The sequence below is a fragment of the Euwallacea fornicatus genome, chromosome 14 (genome assembly GCF_040115645.1).
Source record: "Euwallacea fornicatus isolate EFF26 chromosome 14, ASM4011564v1, whole genome shotgun sequence".
NCBI lineage: Eukaryota > Metazoa > Arthropoda > Insecta > Coleoptera > Curculionidae > Euwallacea > Euwallacea fornicatus.
Genome location: NC_089554.1, coordinates 451,621 through 472,528, shown reverse-complemented (window position 1 = coordinate 472,528; position 20,908 = coordinate 451,621). Strand labels below are relative to the sequence as shown.

The 20,908-nt window shown below is 33.5% G+C and overlaps 1 protein-coding gene and 1 long non-coding RNA gene across 3 annotated transcripts in view; one reads left to right on the top strand and one right to left on the bottom strand.

The window, feature by feature from the left end:
- Window positions 1-20,908, bottom strand: part of LOC136343330 (dnaJ homolog subfamily B member 6-like) — a 42,242-nt gene that overhangs the window by 17,835 nt on the left and 3,499 nt on the right. The gene's annotated exons all lie outside the window — the stretch shown is intronic.
- Window positions 1-20,908, top strand: part of LOC136343344 (uncharacterized) — a 30,138-nt gene that overhangs the window by 8,725 nt on the left and 505 nt on the right. The window contains exon 2 of the long non-coding RNA XR_010732771.1: window positions 977-1,124. This is a non-coding gene — a long non-coding RNA (uncharacterized lncRNA). The remainder of the gene's footprint in view (window positions 1-976; window positions 1,125-20,908) is intronic.

Here is a 20,908-nt window from a genome sequence, read left to right as displayed (position 1 = left end):
ATTTAACCATGTTAGATTAAAAAATAAGAACTAAAATTAAAACATTTGATTCTAGAAAATATAATGAGGCTTACTACATACGATATATAAAAAAACAACCTCCATCATTGAAATCTCGGAAACTAGAGGAGATACGAAGAAATTCAAATAAAGGTGAACTTGCGCACTTTAGTGTTTGACCAAATGTCATTTTCACAATTTGAATTTTCTGGGTACTTCCAAAAATATCTGAAGAAAATCAAACATTGGAGATTTCGTTTTTATATTTTTTACCATTATTTGACAAGAAACCCGAAATCGCAAACACATCTGCGTTGCCAATTTTTTTCAGCTACATGGTGACGCTTCTATATTTGTCATTCAAATACTTTTCTAACCAAAAATCCAATATGGCGCATAAGAAAAAATGAAGTTGATGATGGAAGCCGAAAGCCTCAACGCCGGATTGAAAATCTGAAAACGTCATCGTGTAACTGAGAAAAAGTCGCAGAGAAAATTTACTTGTGGTTTAGACCTAATTTTTAAAAAAAGCTAAAAAAATAAAATCGAAATCTCAAATTTTTAATTTTCTCGTTGGCTACTTTCGGATTTTGGAAGTACACTGATAATTGAAATTTTGAAAACGGCAAGTCTAAATTACGCAATTTTACCCTCATTTATACTTCTCCGTATCTCCTCAAGTTTCCGACATTCCGATGGTGACAGTCAAATTTGAAATACCCTGTTTACTGTCAATAATGTTAGCGAATTCTTTTTTATCATTAGTGAATAAAACGGTATTTATATCATTGCTATATTTGAAATAACTGACTTCTAAAATATCAAGTTTGAATCTAAAAAATCCACAAGTCGCCATATATCCTAGCTATATAATATTCGTGTGTTCACTCACACTATGAAGTTCATTTTCTCGCATTTTTTCTTATATGGGAATAACAGGTTGATAATGACACAATGTGTCACATTATTTACTTAGCCAACTAACAGACCACAATGTCGTCATCACCCCATGACTGCTTTAATTATGGTTTCCATGAAAATGTCAAATGGAAAGTCACCATTGATGTTATGATTTAAGACGCATCTACTTTTGATGGTTCGGATAAAATTTATGCTCAATACAGGTAAGTTTATTGTAATTCTAAAAAATCTGTTTAAATATAGTAGCAGAAAAAATCGTACTGTATACGAGTACACACCACGGTTATGAAATACTTATGACCCTCACGTGTTAGTACGTAATACACTATTATTAAAATTTAAATATATTACGATAAAAAGTAATTTAAATTTCTATAACATTTGATTCAGGGAAATTTACGGAATTTTACAACAAACGGTGTATACTGAAAACTTTAATCCCTTGTGAAGGAACGGTGGGTAATGTACCAACAACATAATATAAAAAGAAAATGAAGATAAGATATGTATGACAAACACTAATGATTAAAAACTAAAATAAATGGTTCAACTACGTGAAATTTTCCAGTTAATTTCAAGAATAGTAAATCATTGGAGGAGAATAAATATTAAGAGTTGCGTCAAGTTACACAATTACAATTCCCACAAAACTTTTAAATTTTAAATATTTACCAAGCAGTCGATACACCTCGAGTGATAACATGCCTCCGGGCATGTGCTAAAATAATCTAAAATATACAATAATTAATATTTCTGCTACCATTTTCCCCCCAGAGGACTCTTCTGTAGAGATTCTTGAAACAGTGGTAGTAATTTTAAAAACGAACTGGTCTAACCTTGCAACTCAGTCCTAGGATTTATTTTTTACGCTTCAATAGCATGAAAATTGCTTCGCAAATCTGACAATTCGTATACGCTGATAGGGAAGTACCAACTGTTAATCAATTTAAATAGAACCACTCATGCATTGCCACTCTGTCAACCAAATAATAACAATAAACCATTGGGAACCTTTTTTGCAAATACAGGCTAGTTTATTGTAAAGTAAAAATAAAACCTCATTAAAAGAGAATTTGGTTTATAATCGAATTTTACACAATAATGGTAACTACACTAACAATCACCACACTAAACAAACGATATCTTACCTACCTGGTATACACATTTAGATTGTTTTCGCTGAAATTGTAGTCATTACGTCGTTTATTCGAGAAGGTGAAAAAAAAACCGGCATATATCAATCAAAAATAGTTTCTACTTTTTCTACAGTTTCTAAAAAAAATAGAGAAAAAACCTATTGCCTAATAGGAAAATATAAGCTCGGAATCATCCGTGCGTAAATCTGAGATGAAACGAAACCCAGAACACGAGCCTAACGGTTTTATATACTACAAAAGCAGTAATTGGGAGAAAATACTAAACAAGTGCGAACATGAATCACACACATCCTGCTTTGAAATTTAATATCGCTTTATGTTATGAAAGACAACGAAAGTACTTTGTTGTTCAGTACGATTCAAGGCTTCAAATTAGTGCTACCAAACCATTTCCACTATCATGTTAAAGCATTGTTTTCAATAAACGTTTGTTATAGGCATGTTTTCTAATTTTAATGGCCATTCTAAGCTTTATTTATGTATACATAGACGACTAAAACTTCCGCATAAATTCGTTAAAAACTGAAGAAAGTATTTTTCATGAAAATGTTAGAACACGTAAAATATCGTTTTTGTTGAGCACGTTTTCAAGTAACAGATTTGTGGACAGGATTACCCATGTAGCAAATAGAGTGGTGGCCATAAGTATGGAATATTATTTTAATTTGATAAAATATTTATTAAAAAGTATTAAACAAAAATTACACAAATGCTTGAAGGTCTTTATTTAATTTCCTATAATTATAGCATAAAATTAAGATTTCTAATTGAAAAACTTTTTAGAAAAATGAAAATGAAAAATTACACTTGGACAAAAGTATGGAATATTTTTTATATCATGGTATGGAGCCTGCCATCTTAAATAAACTCAATATTTTGTGGCATACTCCTTAGCATCTAGGACAGCCTGGCATCGACGCTGCATTGAATCAATTAGATTCTGGCACGTTGAGGAAGAAATGTTTTTCCATTCTTCTTGTATGATCCTCCACAATTCTTCAGTATTTGACACGTGTCTTTGTCTAATTTTTCGTTTCAAATGGTCCCACAGATGTTCGATGGGATTTAAATCAGGAGATTGTGAAGGCCATTCTATAACATCTATCTGCTTTTCAATAAACCAAATTTTAATCAACCGCGAAGACTGTTTAGGATCTTTATCCTGTTGGAACCGCCATACCAGTGGCATTTCTTCCTCGGCAAATGAAAGCATATGCTATTCTAGGATATTTTTGTATAAAAACCGATCCATTATTCCATCAATTTTGACTAATAGGCCAACTCTAGATCTCGAAAAAGATCCCCACACCATTAAACTCTGATCGCCATGTTTAACAGTGGGCTTTTGGAACTTGGGATCAAATCTCTTCCCTATTGTTCGCCGAACATAAGTTTTTCCATCCGAATAAAACAGTTTCATTTTGGTTTCGTCACTGAAAAGGACGATATTCCATTTTTCGGGTGTCCAAAACAGATGTGAGCGTGCAAACTTAGTTCTGGCCTTCGGTTTTTTTTTTGGAAATTAATGGTTTCTTCACTGCCAATCGTCCAAACAATCCAGTATCACATAGACAACGCCTCACAGTACGATCACTAATTTCAATACCACTATTAGTTGTAATTTCTTCCTTCATTAAGCGCGATGATTTTTCGGGATCTTTGGAGGATATAATTTTAATACGTTGGTCTGTATGGGCTGTTGTTTTTCTGGGACGTCCTGTTTTCGGATGGTTTTTTACGGCGTTGAATATCCTAAACTTCCTCAAAATTTTCGATACACACCCCTGGCTCACATTAAATGTCTTTGCGATGTCCTTCTGATTGGCTCCGTTATTTGACATCTCCACTATTCGTGATCGAAAATCTTCCGAAAGATATATTTTTTTAACCATTTCGGCTTCAAATTTTATCGAACTGTAACACTCAATACTGAATACTAAATGCAAAATAAATTTAAATGTATGATATTCCATACTTTTGTCCATCTAAAAAAATTTGTTTATCGGTGAAATTTTTGATATCAACATTCTATAAATACTGTATGGTTTAAAATGTAGAATTGACCTATCCCAATTTAAATATACCAGAATGGAAGAAAAAAAGTAAAGGCCCTTTAGCTAAATAAAGTTTCACAAAATATTCCATACTTATGGCCACCACAGTATGTGTACTTTTCATTTTTTTTCTTGTGAAACACCATATATATTACGACGTTTTTAAGTTCTTTGAAAAATTATGAACATGTTTCATGAAACATACCAATGCTTAAATTCAACAGTTTTTGAAAATTTTGTGCAATATGCCTCTTAGACCTTTATAGACTTTTTTTAACGGATTATCTGAAACATAGTGTATTTAAATAAACCCAACAATGTAGAAGATGATAAAAAAAAGTTCTTGAATAATGTGAATTGCAATTTGCCCACTGTCAGGTTAGGGTTAGGTTCTCGGGACACGGTTTGAACATTTAATACATTAGATTATGATTTTGTTAATATCATTGCTATAGCAATATGTGGTGCTATAGTAATGTGTGTGTGTGTGTGTGTGTGTGTGTTATGGCAACAGTTCATATTATTATTTTTAAAGTAATAATAGTTCTATCATTATTTTATTATTTGTATTTTTTTTCAAAAATTATCAAATGTAGACGTGAGCATGTTACATGAAACATGTTCAGAATTTACCAAAAAAGCCATAAACGTCATAATATATGCACAGTGGATTCCGCAACACAAAAATTTCTACTACATTGGTAAACCTGTAAATATGTCTGTGCTGTCAAATAATATACAACTAAAAACAATATTTGACGTGTTGTAGCCTTGTCAAGAAAAATATATTTTTTTAATTTTTAAAGAATTTATGCCGGGCTTTTCGTTCTTTATATATATGTATCTATGCTGTACTATACTCTCAGGTTACGCTCATGTACATCATCGATTTTTGGTAATATACCCGGCATAGCTAGATTTTAGTACTTATTATTTTCAAAAAAAGGTTGCTCCATATAAGAAAAAATTAATCAATTTTTGGTTTCAGAACTCGAGTTTAAGTACATCCACAAAAAATCCCAATAAAAGATTAGTCTTGCTATTTATGTTATGCTAATATGTATTCTTCATACGTTATTAAGATATACGTTATGGCCAAAAAAATAAGAGTATCATTTAAAAAATCTATTATAAGTAATAACATTTACAATATTTATTCTGAAAATATACAACTTGTTTCAAAATATTGTTCTTAACATCTGCTATCTTATTTGCAATACTAGACTACAATATATTACAAGACACAAGAAATTCAAGAATTTTATCGAAAATTCGAGTGGTCAAAAAAATAAGAGCGTTTAGAAATAGCTTTCAAAACTAGAAAAAAAACATATAAAACAACAATAAACTAATCAAAAATGCCGTAATTATAATATTTTATTCAATATTTGGTCGCATATCCTTTCTGGGATAATAGTGCAGCGCGTCGTTTAGGCATGGAGTCTATCAACTTGCGGCAGACTTCTATTGGAATAGAATACTAGATTTCTTGGACTTTTTTCCATAAAAGTTTCATGTTCGTTGTTTTTTTTTAAAGCTACATGACTTTTAACAATTTTCCACAAATTTTCAATCGGGTTCATGTCCGGAGACTGAGATGGCCAAGGTAAAATGTCAATATTTTAGGAATTCAACCACGCTTTAACAACTTTGGCGGTATGTTTAGGGTCGTTGTCATATTGGTAGATCCATTTCAATGGCAGATTTTCTTCGGCATAAGACAACACAACATTTTGCAAAATCTCCAAGTAAATCTTTTTTGTCAAGTTTTTTTTTAATTAAATAAATCGGACCAACTCCTTCATACGAGAACGACCCCCAAACTTGAATATTGCCTCCACCATGGTTAATAGTGCAAGTTGTATTTTTTGGGTTTAGTTGTTCATTTATCCGACGTCTCACAGTTACTCTCCCATCATTTCCGAACAAATTAATTTTGGTTTCGTTCGAAAAAATAATGTTTTACCAATGCATACCATTTAAATTATTTTTTGTAAATTCAATGCGACTTTTAAGATGTATTTTATTCAAATAGGGCATTTTTCTCGCAATTCTTCCGTTATAGCCGAACTACTGCATTCGTCTTCGAATAGTTCTAGCACTAATTGGTAGGTTGAAATTTTGTTTGGCAGCTGTAGACGTCAGAAAAGGTTCTTTTGACACTTCACGTATTAAACGAGCATCTTCCCTACTTGTAGTTTTACGTTTCCGGCCTCGGAACTGGTGTCTATAATATATGGTTAAGGTATAACAACAAAACATAGTTCACACACGAAACCATTAACTGACGAATATACTTGTATTTCTGATATGATTCATATCAAATATCCTAATATCCCTAAACGCTCTTATTTTTTTTGACCATTCGAAGTTTCGATAAAATTCTTGAATTTTTTGTGCTTTGTTATATATTGTAGTCAAGTATTGCAAATAAGATAGTAAATGTTAACAACAACATTCTGAGACAAGTTGTATATTTTTAGAATAAATATTGTAACGTTATTACTTCTAATAGATTTTTTAAATGATACTCTTATTTTTTTGGCCATAACTATATATAAATAATAAATTAGCCGATGGTTGCCTCTTAGCCATAGTACGCCTATGTGTGTTGACTCTCAATTTTAGTACTTAAAAACTTTTCAAACTTGTAATATCTTTCTAAAAGTCTCGTGATTCTTGAAATATCAGCCCGGGGGGAGTATTGGTAGAGCAGAGTAAAGGGGAGATTAAATACATTAGAAATGGAATATCTTATTTTTAAAACAGTTAATACTTATTTAAACTTAACGTTGTTTATTTCTTTGGTATATGTAATATGAACTATAATTTAGTCATAATGTTATACAGGGTGTTTGCTAACTACGTGTAAAAAATTTAAAGGCGTATTCCTCGACTGATTTTGAGTCAAAAATGTCTAATAAACATATGTCCGCAAATGCCTTGTTTCCAAGACACAGGGTGTTGAAATGTGACAAGAAAAAGAGATTTTATTTTCGAAATGACTCAATTTGGGTGTTTGAATTTTAGAAAAACACTTACCATCAGCAAAGCCGTAAACAAAAACCATATTGGCCATTTCTTGATTAGTGTAATTAGGCATTTGAAAAATTTTCAAAACTGAGGTATAATCTGATTTTTGGAACACGGAACTAAATTCTTTCACTTTAGAGAGTAAAACACCAAAATAACACTGACTCTTTTGTTTATAGTAGTGGAAGTAGCAAAAAAAACTAACAATAAACAAGTTAGTAAATACCACCAAACCTTTAGAAAGCTTTATAACCTTTTTCAACGTCTTTCAGTCAACACTCTGTATTTTGGAAACAAGGCATTTGCGGACATATGTTTATTGGACATTTTTGACTCAAAATCAGTCGAGTATTACGCCTTTAAATTTTTTACACATAGTTAGGAAACACCCTGTATATTCTTTGAAAGAGTTTACAATATAGAAGTTCTTAAGACTATTTGAATTTCTTGACTTGGCACCACATTGGGGAAAATTTGTTTTAAAATGAAAGAATAGATTGGAACCAAAATATTTTAGCACATTAACTTGTCTATATTTATAATAATAATTTTAATGAATTTTTATTTTGCTTGGTCAATATGCATATTATGAAAGCGGAAAGAATTGAATATAAAAAAAATTAAGTTAATCGTATCAACTCAATTATATCACATAAAACTACAATAAGGTCTAACAAGTTCAATATTTCAAAAACGATTAAACTCTGTATGAAGACAAATATGTTTATATAGATTCAAAATAACACTATATCCTATTGAAAACTTTCTATCGGTATACTAAATACCTTGTATATACATACATACACACGTTACATTGGGGTCATTGTCCTTCCAGCCAACAAACGTAATAATTGTAATTTAGTCAATTGTCACAACTTATACAGGATAATTATAGTGTAACGTGCACCACTACATTGCCCCCAATTAACCTCAAACAAACACGAGTTTTACGCATTTAACTGTAATTTTACAGGCGATTATTTATCGCTAGGATGACGAACGTTGATCATAAAAAAATACTCGCTCGTTCACCGAAGAAAAACGCTATTCTGAATTATCCAAATATGATGAATCTCACTATTAGAACAATAATCACTTGTTCCGTATCCACACAAAAAGCAAGTAGTAATCCAACTGTTACAACACCTTTATTTCCAAATTTATCGAAAACCGAATAACGGTTGAACCATGTTCACACCAAGGAACGCCAAGTCACGCCTTAAGCATTTCAGCTTGAGAGGATAACTAAGAGTTGCCTAGATTTCAAAACCCAATATTGAGCAATACAAAGACGTTTTTATTGTAATGTTGAGGGATGTAATTGGTAATGATATGCTCCATAGATTATAGCGGAAGATTAACCAATATAAGAATTCAAAACAAATTTATAACCGAACTAAAAAAATTCAACAAAAAGGCACTGAGATCTGAGGGTCTTGATCGAAACAGTCGGAGTTTTGAAGGCTTAAAATTAATCGTCTGGGGGCATGTGAGAATTCGATTACTTCTTGATAACGGGGCCTTAAACTATGTACAGAATTAATATATAAATAAAAAATAACGAAAGTAAAAGACTATCGACGTTAAGTAACTTGGGAAAGACTAGGCAGAGAAACAGCTGCTGGTAAGGTTTATTACATTAACTCCGTTTTCTCAAGGTGAGAGATTTTTTTAAAGCAATGAAAACGTGTTTTATCAGTAACATTAACTTTTTTCTACCTATGATTCATTTTTATTTTCACTAACACACTCTGGATTCACAGTGTGTGTGTGTGTACACAATCTATGATGCAATGCAGCCTCAATGTTGGAATATTGATCTCTTTTAGCGTTCCAGGGTTTATGGGTTGCCATGCAAAAGTCAAACGTTAGCTGGACGGAATATGTGGCTCAATATTGATTCCTCAAGTCTACCGCCACTTAAACGGGAACACGGCAATTAATTTATATCAAAATGGCCTTAATAAAGGGGAAAAATGCGTCTAGCTTTCATTTAGCGACCCATGTCGCTTATGAAGGACAAACTTGATTGAAACGAGTCTTTTTTGTTGAAGCTTAATGTGATACTGCTTGCGAAAATGTGTTAGTCATGCTTCTTGATACTTAAGAAATTAAATTTAAAACATTACAAAGTAATAAACCGAACGAATAGAAAGAAACGAGACTTAGCAATAAATCAATTAAATCAGACAAAAGCTGCATATGTTGTTGCCACAATTGAATCGTTAAAGCGCAACTCCCATCAAGGTCTTAATAAACCGAAAACTTGCATTGACGCCAATTAAAAAAAGTTTACAGCAATCAGGGTGAACAGATACCAAGGAATGTGTTTCAACATATTATTGAACCAAGTAATGATTCACACAATTACCACTGCGTAAACAAATTATCCGGGCAAACAGTAGCAAAGCGTTTATTCGACGGTTTTATAGGTCCAGTTTCAAAATCGCTTTAAGAAATCTGATTGTATATGGTTCAATTTGCGGCTTTTAAAAATGACGAAATAAGGTTAATGCATCTTGGACATTTCTGTGGAAAAAAAATTAAATAAATCGGGATTTGAATCAGCAAAATGAATCACTTTTACAGCTGCGCTTTGCCTGTGGTCGCTGAACTTCTCCAAGCGAATATGTGACTCGTCAAAGACGTAAAACCGACGAAATCCTTGTTTGCATCACACTTGTAGATATTTTCATTGTAACAATTGTCCACAATGGAATTCGGAAGAATAGGATGTTGTCGTGTGGTGCCGTTCGCCACCGGAAGCTTTCGTTAATTATCGGAGGAATTCGATACTTTCTGGTTTTTCCGGAACGACTCAAATAATAGCGTTAAATTTTTAGACCCATCAAAAAATTATAAATGTTCATAGATTGTACAACTCATAAGAAATTTCATACACGTGACTTTGGGTTAAGCACGTTACCTCAAATCGCAGAGCAATCTCTTTATGGTGCCGAGACTACTTCGACTATTGTAAACAGATAAAATCAGACTGCTAAAAAATTTCATTCGAAGAAACTTAAGTTACTCCGGTTATTAAAAAATAATTCTAATCACTCCCGATTACACAGATCACTTCAGGCTACAAAGGCATTTTATTATGGCCAATTCAGGCTCCTCAGATTATTTTACGTTGACAAAAAGCTTTATTCAAGTTCTAGACATCAAATCAGAATGCCGAACCGACGACGCTACAATGTATGAAATTAAAAAATATATATGAAAATAATAAAAAATTATCGACTACAATTACAGAACTCGATAAAACGGACCAACAAAACCCAAAGGTGGCACGTGGGAATACGACTTGCAAATGTATAATGAGAAAGGAGTGGGTCCCAGATTTCCCTCAAGATAGTATGAGTCACGGTTTAAGCACAGATATGCAAATATTTGGAGGTTCCTTAAGGAGTGCACGTACAGAAACACGGGAATGCTCTACTCGTCCTGACTGAAATTAGATCTGTTGCTAGTAGGTAAATTTTCTAGTTCTATATTCATACGATTAATAATACGTTCCAAGAGGAATACTGTAATTCATATCGACCTTCAAATACAATAAATCCTAGCACCGCCAGCCTTTGACTAATTAACCAGAAAAACTACAAAAGACCTTTTAACAGCACTCCTTCGATGAACTTTCAATATTCTAGTCGAGTTCAGCCAGAAACTTTTAACAACAGCCATTAAGAACATTTTTGACCCTCTTGGCATGAGCCAGATTCCAGACATTCTGCTCCCATTACATAGTCAATATCCAGCAGGAAGTTTTGCATAGCTCTGGAGTGTTTTTAAATGAAAGATAATCAAAAAGCACGCGATGACGTATGGGTGATGTAAATATTTTTATTTTCAACAAAAATGTGATGATTTAGTCACCTTAAGCGTTGGGAGGTATGCGAGACGTTAAAAGACCTCCACATCGACGACTAAATAAAGCAAAAAGAAATAAATCCCGCAGCCAACAAACCGTTTGCGTCCATTGTGCGTGAAATGAATTTGATGGTTCAATTATCTTTTGAACGCAGTAGTGAACTATTATCATTTTATTTAAATGTGGGTAGCAAGACAAAAGAGCCAAGTCAAATTCTATTTCTTTGTTATATTTACTGACCACATAATTAACAGGACTTATGAGCAGAAATCTGTACTGATTGGAGTAGCCACTGAGCTAGAAGTTATGCAAATATGATGACTTAAACAGATATCCTAGAAAACTCATTCGTCCTTACCAGAAGCAGCAATTGTTATTACCTAACGGTTTTAATTAAGAAAACAGGATACCCATCACCACACTTATCCGAGGATTTTCCTATTATTCGCTACAATGATAGAAATGAATCATTTCCGCTCGCTTAGCCATTACAATCATCGATCAAGAAATAAAAATTTTCACCATATACATATGCACGTAAAGCAAAACAAACTCATGCTGCCCAAACAACACAAACAATGGTTTCATTATCATGTTCACATGTGTATATGATTAACCCAGTTCAAGAGTAGGTCTTCCCATCATCTCATAACAAAGTCGAGCGACAAAACAGACTCAGCCCGAAAACCGTGGGTGAATCGTATTCCAATGATCCAATCGATTATCAAATCAGTTAAAAACCTACACATGTTTATCCCATAAAGTTGTCCTTTAGGCTGGGGTGGTCCTACACCTGATAGGATAGCGAGTAGGTGAGACCGTTGGTAATTAAAAATAATACATGTCATTAAGCATTGTAATGCAGTGATGTAACCAATGTAACAGCTTAGTTTTGGTTTGTTGTTTGTATGGCTGGTGCATATGTGTTGAAGCAATGAAAGCTGAAACTGTTAATTGAATGAGCTCAATGGTACTGGACCATGCATAAGATTTTTCGAAAATAAAATCATTAACCCTCCGTTAGGCGCGTCAGCTGATGAGACGTCCTTAGTCGCTATGGGTCTGAGAGACCTGTGTTAATAAATATCTTATTTTTTGTAATTGTAATGCGTTTAAAATACAATCCAATGATCAACGATAACTTCCGTGTTTGTGATATACACAGTGCTTTAAAAAGCATAATTTACAACTATATTTAAACAAATTAAGAAAAATAAAAAACAGTTTTAACTAGTTAAAATTTATTTAGGTACTTTTTTTAAAATTATATTGCTTAAAAAAAACGAAAATTACTCACTATCTTCTGTTTATATTATGATTTCTTCTTCTAAACAATTTTGACAAATTGTTCTTACGTGTCGACTCAAACACAAATAGACATTACATTTTTCTCACACATACTTTGTCTTTGCATCTTTTTGTGTTTCTTTATAGCACGGTTCACATCGTTTTCTTTTTCTTGTTAGTGTGACAGCTTGAGGTTGTTCCTCTCTAGCTGACGTTTCGGGCCTATATTTTGCTAATGACATTTTTAATTCGGGTGGCAAATTTGGAATTTGTGACCTTCTCTCTAGTTGTTCTTTCAACAAACTAAAAACTAATTTTTTTATATATTCCCGCCGAAAAATATACTCATTTCCATTCCCCAAAAAAATTAGTCGTGACTTAATCGCTGCCACATTCAACATGTGATAGAAAATTACCATTGGCACCCCCAAGACGGCGCCGATCAACACATCTCAAAAATTTATAGCGCAATAAAACACTTACCAGGGTATAAAACTAATGTAAACTATTCTTAAAATATCCCTTTGAGATGTCACGAAGCAACAATAATGTGGCTCCAATAGTTTTCTAACACTTAGCAAATAAAAACACTATGGGTCTGTCAGACCCATAGCGACTAATAGAGGGTTAACAGCAAAAATAATCAAGTCAGTCTCTGTGAAGTCAGACGGTATACCTGACCGACGAGGCACTCCGTGTCTCTCTTTTGTATCCATCCGATGGAATGCATCAGCAATAAAAGTCACATTGTCGTATTTTTTTTTAGAACTACTTACTGTATGCCCAAGAATAGAGAAACCAGCAGACCAATTTAGATAGACGATCCCGTGCTTATGGCGAATTCACATGAGTCATAAAATGAAGAATATCCCGTCACGCATTTGATGGCCACTGAAGAAATAAGATAATTTAAATGCACCATTCCTTAGTCGAGTGAATTTTCTTCTTACATACTACTGTAATTCCATTCCCAAACCAAATGATGGTGCAAAATATTTCCACGACGACGGCAGGTATAAGAAATTAACTTTCACACACAATCAATAATCAAACACTTTCTTAAGACCATCACCATTATGTCAAAATCGGCACTTTTTTTCCTTCGGTCGATAAAAAAATGTTCGTGTATATTCAATTCTGAGGAGTGGACCATCACTTGTAGCTATTAAACACAAAAACTAAACACGCCTTGTCGGCCATACATCTCTCAAGGTGGCTCTCTCATCCTTTGACGGGCCCAAATTAGCGCCTGGAGAAACCGACAGCAATTAAATCTCCGTACTTGCCGACGTTAATTTTCCACGCGGATTCTTTTCCTTTCCGAAACAGACTGTTGAAGAAATTTCTCTTCTAATGTCAGGTCCTACAATTGTCTGTAAATTAGGGTAAACATGATTCATGCATTTCTCGACATTAATTCAATTGCGAATTTAGCTCACGTCAAGGAAGAGCGGACTGTATAAACAATTCAACCGTTGACCACTAAAATGGCGGTAAAACATCTCGTAAAATACGATTGTAATCTCGAAATACCCATAACTTTGATTTCAAATCGATTGTTTGATTGCTGACAAGTCATTAAGATCGATAGCATCTGGGATGATAATTTATAGGCAGAGTGTTGGTACACAAGATGTTGACCGTCGTGTACCAGCAATTAGATGGCAAATTACAAGAATATTTCACTGAGGAAAAGTTGACGTGAAAGTAAGCGGCGAAGGCTGGCCCTACTTAAGAAGGTATAATAGGATCGTGTGGGGCAAGGAGGAGAATAAAAACTTTATGTATAAATTGCAGAAACGTGTCATTATGATAGCCTTTTACTTCCAGCTTACAAATAGGGAACGCAACTATTCATTTAGAAGATTAAATTGCTTTGTTAATCCAATCTGCGGCGGTGCATTTGGCCATTCCGGGTTGTTGATTGATCATTAAAAAAAGGTCAGAGTGTCTGTGAACCGTAATCATAGGGCGTTCATTAACCCATTAGAGCCCATAACTTTTATTTTGTTTCAATTCTTACAAAAACTACGTTAATGGAAACCCCCGAACACTAAATAGATGTATTAGTGTATATTTCAATTTTGTTTCAAATGAAAGTATAAAACAAAAAAGTGGCACATTAATATGCCACTGGGCAAATACGATGTAAATAAATGAAAACAAAATTAGCGAATTCTGAAACTTGAAAAGTAAATTTATAAATAAATTTTGTTTACATAACAAATTTTTAAACGAATTTTATTTTGTATCATAATTTCCAAAGCAGGTGTTAAGAGGCAAGGCTACTTTACATGCATTGCACTCAAACCTTGTTTGGTTCGGATATGTTTTACATATTCTCCATGTCCATTTATTATTAAATGATTTTTATCATTTAACAGTATTTGTTTCACAACAGGAAATAATTCTCTTGTGGAACGTCCCGGTTTCAATGGTGGTTGCCCGTAAGTTGTAAGCAAATGTAAAGTGCCTTGCCATTTGATTTCAAGCAGCGGCATGAGCTTATGTCGACACCTTCATAACAGCCAGGCATGTACAGAAGATTGATCTACTGACCAACTAGAAAATAGCCATCACCATTTTTCAGCTTTTACCGTTGTTCTGTACGAAGATAGAAACTGATGATTTAAATCGACGCCTCCCATATTTTCGTCTTAAGCGACAATGGTCTCTGGCATTTGTATTTTGATTTTTTTTTTCAGTTCGAAAATATCTCTCTAAAACTTTTAGAGATTGAATAGGAATGCAGTTGGATAAAGACGTCACAATAGCATTATGATTCCAACGCACAAGTACTGGATTTCCATCGATTTTGAACTCCCATATTCCACGGTTTGTTTTTCCAAACTATGTTTTATCAGGAAAATTGGCGTCCTTTGGCACTCTATTTTATAGTAAAGTTCTCTCTAGACTAAACTTGTCAGTTTTTCTCCAGTTCAACAATTGTAAATAAATTATCAAAAAATAAGTTTGTGCCTTTTGAAAGTTCAGAGTGCTGTCCTAGACACAAAACAACATTTCCTCCTTGACCATATATAGTGGCTGGCAAATAAACCGAAGGTCCACAGCGTGGTTCGGCACGATGAAGAAAACCCGTAGGGTTAGCCAAACACCATGTTTTAAATCCAAACCTGATTAGCTTACCACGAATGAATTGTTTTGCACTGTGTCGGCTGAAGTAGGGTATGATGCTCTCATCTCTACTTCAATTTTCCTCTTCAGAAAATTTCTTGAAACCATTGTTCAAGCAGTCAAAAATTGGTCTGACTTTATAAAATCTATCAATTTTATCAATTCCAACATTTCCAGCTAAATACAAATACCGTAGAATTCCATCGAAGCCGTTTCGCCGTAAGAACTCTACAATCAATGGACAATATCAATCGGCGTGTCTTTTCCAATACATTTTTCATCCAGGTAACGGATCCGGAGAAAAGCAATATACCAATAACTACTTTTATCTCGTTTTCCATTACTTGAAGGTTATGATTTCCTTTCTGGCCAGCATACAAATTGGTCTGGGTTGTTATTAGTTGGCAAACTTCTCGGAGAAAAATGAAAAAACGTGTTAACTGGTTTGATGAGAGTACTTTTCAAAAATTCTTCTATTAATGGGAGCGAAGATTGAAATTTTGGAATCTGAAATGTTCTTCTTGTTTCGTTCCATATTCTTGCTGTTTGTTTATTTTGTGCCCTTACCGATTTGACGACTTTTTTAGTTTTGATAGTCTTCGATATTTTCCTTCTTTTCATGACGAATTTTGCAAGAGGAATATTGTCATCGCGTTCACTAGAGCTCGTTTCCTTTTAAGTGCCTGCTTTTATACTGTCGTCTAACATAATATTTACATTTTTACTTCGGGTAGTAAAACATTTTGATAATAAAATTCTGCTGGATAATGATTCATATTGCAAGTAGATTCTAAGTCAGAAGCATCTGAGTCTTCACAGCTTCGCATGCCATCTGTTTCAATAGGCGGATCGATTGCAGTTGATATAGCCAGATCCCCATCTCATCTAGTTCATCTAATAATTAATGTAAAAGAAGACCTTTACAGTATGAATCCTTTTTATATGTATAAGTGCGAAACAATAAACATCTAAAATAAAATCAAATCAAATTGTACTTACAATTTTTCATTCATATTTCGTGTATCTCAAACTATTTAAAATGCAATTTTAGAAATTAATAATCAAAAAAATATATTACATTTGCTCAATAAATAACCGCGACCAACACCTGCAACCTGTCAAGAATCGAGAATTATAAAACACAAAGACCGTTCCTCACTAGATACTGAATTATTACTGTCCTACACATCTGTAAAAATACATCAAGGAATCTGAAAGTAGAGCAAAACAAATCCGCAAAAATTGTAAAAAATATTGAATATATCCCGTGGCACGTTCACGCACCCCCATTTTTTTAATCAAAATATAACATATTATTTTAAATAAAAAATAATTTTTTTTTATATGACTGCGGAACAAGATCTCAAATTTAAAAAAATACAAATCGTTATGCTATAAAACAGTGTAAGAGAACAAAAAAAGTGTTACTTAGTGCAATTCCAACACGTTAGGGCAACTGCTATGCATCGCTTTGCATATTTACTTATTTATCAAAAATTACTAATTATAAATTTTAACAAAAATTTGTTTAAAGCAAATACATCACAAAGAATTCCCTCACATATATTTAAATGCTCTAAGTACATACATTAAAAAAAAAAAGAAAATTCTTTGGTACATTTGTGTGCCAATGGGCTTTAATGGGTTAAGCCATTTGCCATTTACTATGAAACATCTGACTGGCAACAGATTAAGAGGTGAACTTATCCAAGACATGCCGCCTCTGACATTTCAATGCCCATTTAAGGATTTGTTTAACGATCAGCTTCCATAATATACACACAAACTCTCGTTAAGTGCACACTTGAGCTACGTCACTCATACTGCATGGGACTTCCAAATTGAGAATGAAAATTTAAAAATCATACAATAAATTCCGAGACAAAATCAAAGTGAGCATATTACTATTTATTGCACTAAAGAAGGATTTATTTAATTATATTACTTTATTGTAAGTTTTTTATTGATTGAATGTTTTTTAAACTTGTTTACAATTTTGGGGAATCAATATCTATGTTTTGCAACAAATATTATTTATATCTCATACAAAAGTATGGAAAGATAAGCATTGCTAGTAGTTTCGAACCAATAACTGCCACGATTTTTTATTTTGTGTCTCTAAACGTCTGTACAAATGGGTAAGAATCGGTATTTATCCAGGGGACTTACGCCAAAAGATTGTGGAATTGAATCGACAAGGTTTAAGACAAAATGCTATTGCAAAAAATTTACTGATCAGTGAAGGTGCTGTATCCAAAATATTGAGAAAATCTAAACTGGTGGGCAATGTAAAAATTCGAGAAAAAGTTATACGTCCCAGGAAAACTACCCTGAATATCGACAAATGCATTAGACGTTGATCACTTGCGAACCCCGGTGAGACTGCGGGACAAATTAGGCAAGAAATATAGGAGAAATGCAATGTAAACATCATAATTCTTAAGGTAAGACGTCTATTGTGTGCTGTTGGTCGTATGGAAAAAACTGACATAAAAAAAACTCTTATTTCAAAGAAAAACCGAAATGCGAGAATTGAATTTGCAAATGAACATTTGACTTGGTCTTCACAAAAATGGAATACAGTTCTCTGGAGCGCTGAATCCAAGTTTAACATTTTTAACTCAGACGAAAAAACATACATATATTAAAAGACCAGTAGGCCACAGATTCGATATTAAATACCAGACACCAACGATAAAACATGGTGGCGACAATATTATGATGTGGGTATATTGTTCGAGGTCTGGAGCCGGTCCCCTTGTGAAAATTGACGGAATTATGGATCGGGTTGTTTATCGGGATATTTTAGAAAATAAGCTGTTTCCATATACCGAAGTGGAAATGCCTCTTTTCTAACGATGTCAACAGGATAACGATCCTAAACACTCTTTACGGCTTGTGAACAATTGGTTTTTGCAAAACAGCATTAACGCATTAAAGTGGCCGTCTTAGTCACTAAACCTGAACCCTATCGAGCTCTTATGCCACCATTTAAAACGACAAATAACGTAAATTAATGTCCTCAACAAAAATGAGATGTGGGAAATCATACAAGACCAATGATTCAAGATTCCTCTAAAAAAATGCCAAGATTTGGTGTGTCATGTTAATAATGTCAGGTAGTTCTCAGGGCAAAAGGTTATGCAACTCCATATTGATGAAATAGCTTAAGGTTTATTTATTTTTAAATAAATATTTTATTTCCATACTTTTGTCCAAATGAATTTAGTTTTACCTCAAATTAATTAATAATAGTAAGTCACAAAGACAATAAAATTTCAAATCTACATTTACTTCCAACAAGGTTATAATGTGTTATGGAATTTATTCCTTAAATCGATTAAAACAAGAAATATTGATAATTTTAAAATATTTTCACGCTTTTGTCTACAAGTGTACATATACAAACCATGTTTTCTCGATAATAAGACGTAATCAAAAAATGAGCTCTACCATGATTTTTCAAAGCATTTCTACTATAGATCTTACCTCTAAAATATTCACTAGTTAAATTTGTTAACCGAACGCGTAGGAAACCCTCTTTTCCAGCCTGCATCTCAGTTAGAGGCGAACGCCATTCGCTATTGACTAGTTGTGTGCTAAACATCGTTTTACCAGTCAACCTTTAGTTATTAATTTTTTTTTTACATTAAATGGGCGTAAAAAGAAAGAATTTTTCGATAGAATACAAAAAAATCAATTGTTGAAGACTTCAGAGATTTCACAGTTTTTGCAAGAAAATTAAGTTAGATCTTCGAATGGTTCGAAAGTGGCTATTCGAGTACAATACCGTAAGTCAACGAGTCTATGAGGGAATTAACAAGAACCGTATATGTGGATCAGGTCGACGACCATTATTACCTGAATTGGAAGACATTATATTTGAATGGATTGCTGACATAAGTGTCTTTGGTTGTTCGGAGGGCAGATATTTAAGCATTTGTTTTTGCGTTGGCACCACAGCTAGACATACCGCCAAACGAATTCAAAGTATCACAACACTGGGTAGATGGTTTCCTTCAGCGATATTAACTAAGTGAAGAGCGATTAAACATGCACTTGCTTTCAAGTGTTTTGCTGATGGCATCGACTTCTCTACATATCTACTGTCGAACATGATTGCTATGGGTGAAACTGCAGTGTTTATGGGTCAACACTCTCAAACTACCATTGATTACAAGAGTACAATCTGCATTTCCTCTACTAGTTACGAAAATACACACGCATTACATACATTTTGGCAATTTTTCTAGATAGAAAGAAAGTCTATCCTCGCATCATCTCTAGGAGCAAGAAAGAGGAAATCGAACACGTTTCAGTTTTTTATATTCTTGAAACTGAAAAAGTTTAGTTAACACAAGCAATAAGAAGAAAGTGGATCGCCGCATTTCTACCACTTGTTCTGCGCAGTGGCAGAAGAGATATGCACGTGTGGGATTCTGCTGTCACTCATCTTGCTAAAGTCGTGAAGAATTTCGTTACAGAAAGGAATATCGATAAAATATTGGTCCCCACAGAAATTACTACATATCCTCAAATTCTTGATATTGCAATAAACGAGCCATTGAGAGATTATTTTCGTACGGAAATCAATGATTACATCGAAAATAAATTAGACAGAAATCTATGCGGAAACTTCGTAAAGTCTAAGCTACAAGAAATAGTAAGTTGGATTTAGAATGCATGATATAAAATAACACACAGCTGTGTCGGCAATGCTCTACGAGTAGGCTATCTAAACAAGAAGAGCTCATTTGAGGAAAGCGCTACTGTTCTACTGTTGTTCAACATAAGAAGTTAGAGCCAATGGCCTTAGAAGAAATGAACGTGTAACAATTTTAGTCTAGAATTCGAGGTTTAGAAATTCATGACAATATCCCAAAAAAAGACAACATTACTATGTTTTTCAAGGATCATAGCAATAAAATAATTTTTTTAACTCCCTGCATATTTTTTGTATCTTTTTTTTTTATAAATAATGAATAACTTTATTTCATGAACTTGAACAAATATTACTTATTGTTATGGAAAATAAGATATTACCCCTCAAACAAGCTCTAACAAGTCTTCTGCAGCAAAAAATAATATAAGACCATAATCGAGTACAATTCACAATAACATATTACCAAATCACTACATCATTGCTTTATAAGCAGGAACATGTCTGGGTTGAAGCAAACCCAACAGAAGCAGTTTCAAGTCCAACACTGTCTCAATTATTTTGGATTGTTTGGTAAAGAGACCTCTGGGACGATAATGGCATACGATGCCAATATCTTCACCTCAAATTCTAGAATTACCAAAGTTAATGTCTACCGGACAAGGAGTAATTTAGTGCCCTGCCAAAAACTGCAACGCCATATCAGGAAAAGTCTAGGGTAATGATACGAACAAACTTTTTTGGCTACTTTCAGCAGTATAGCTTTTTTGAAGAATTTAAGATG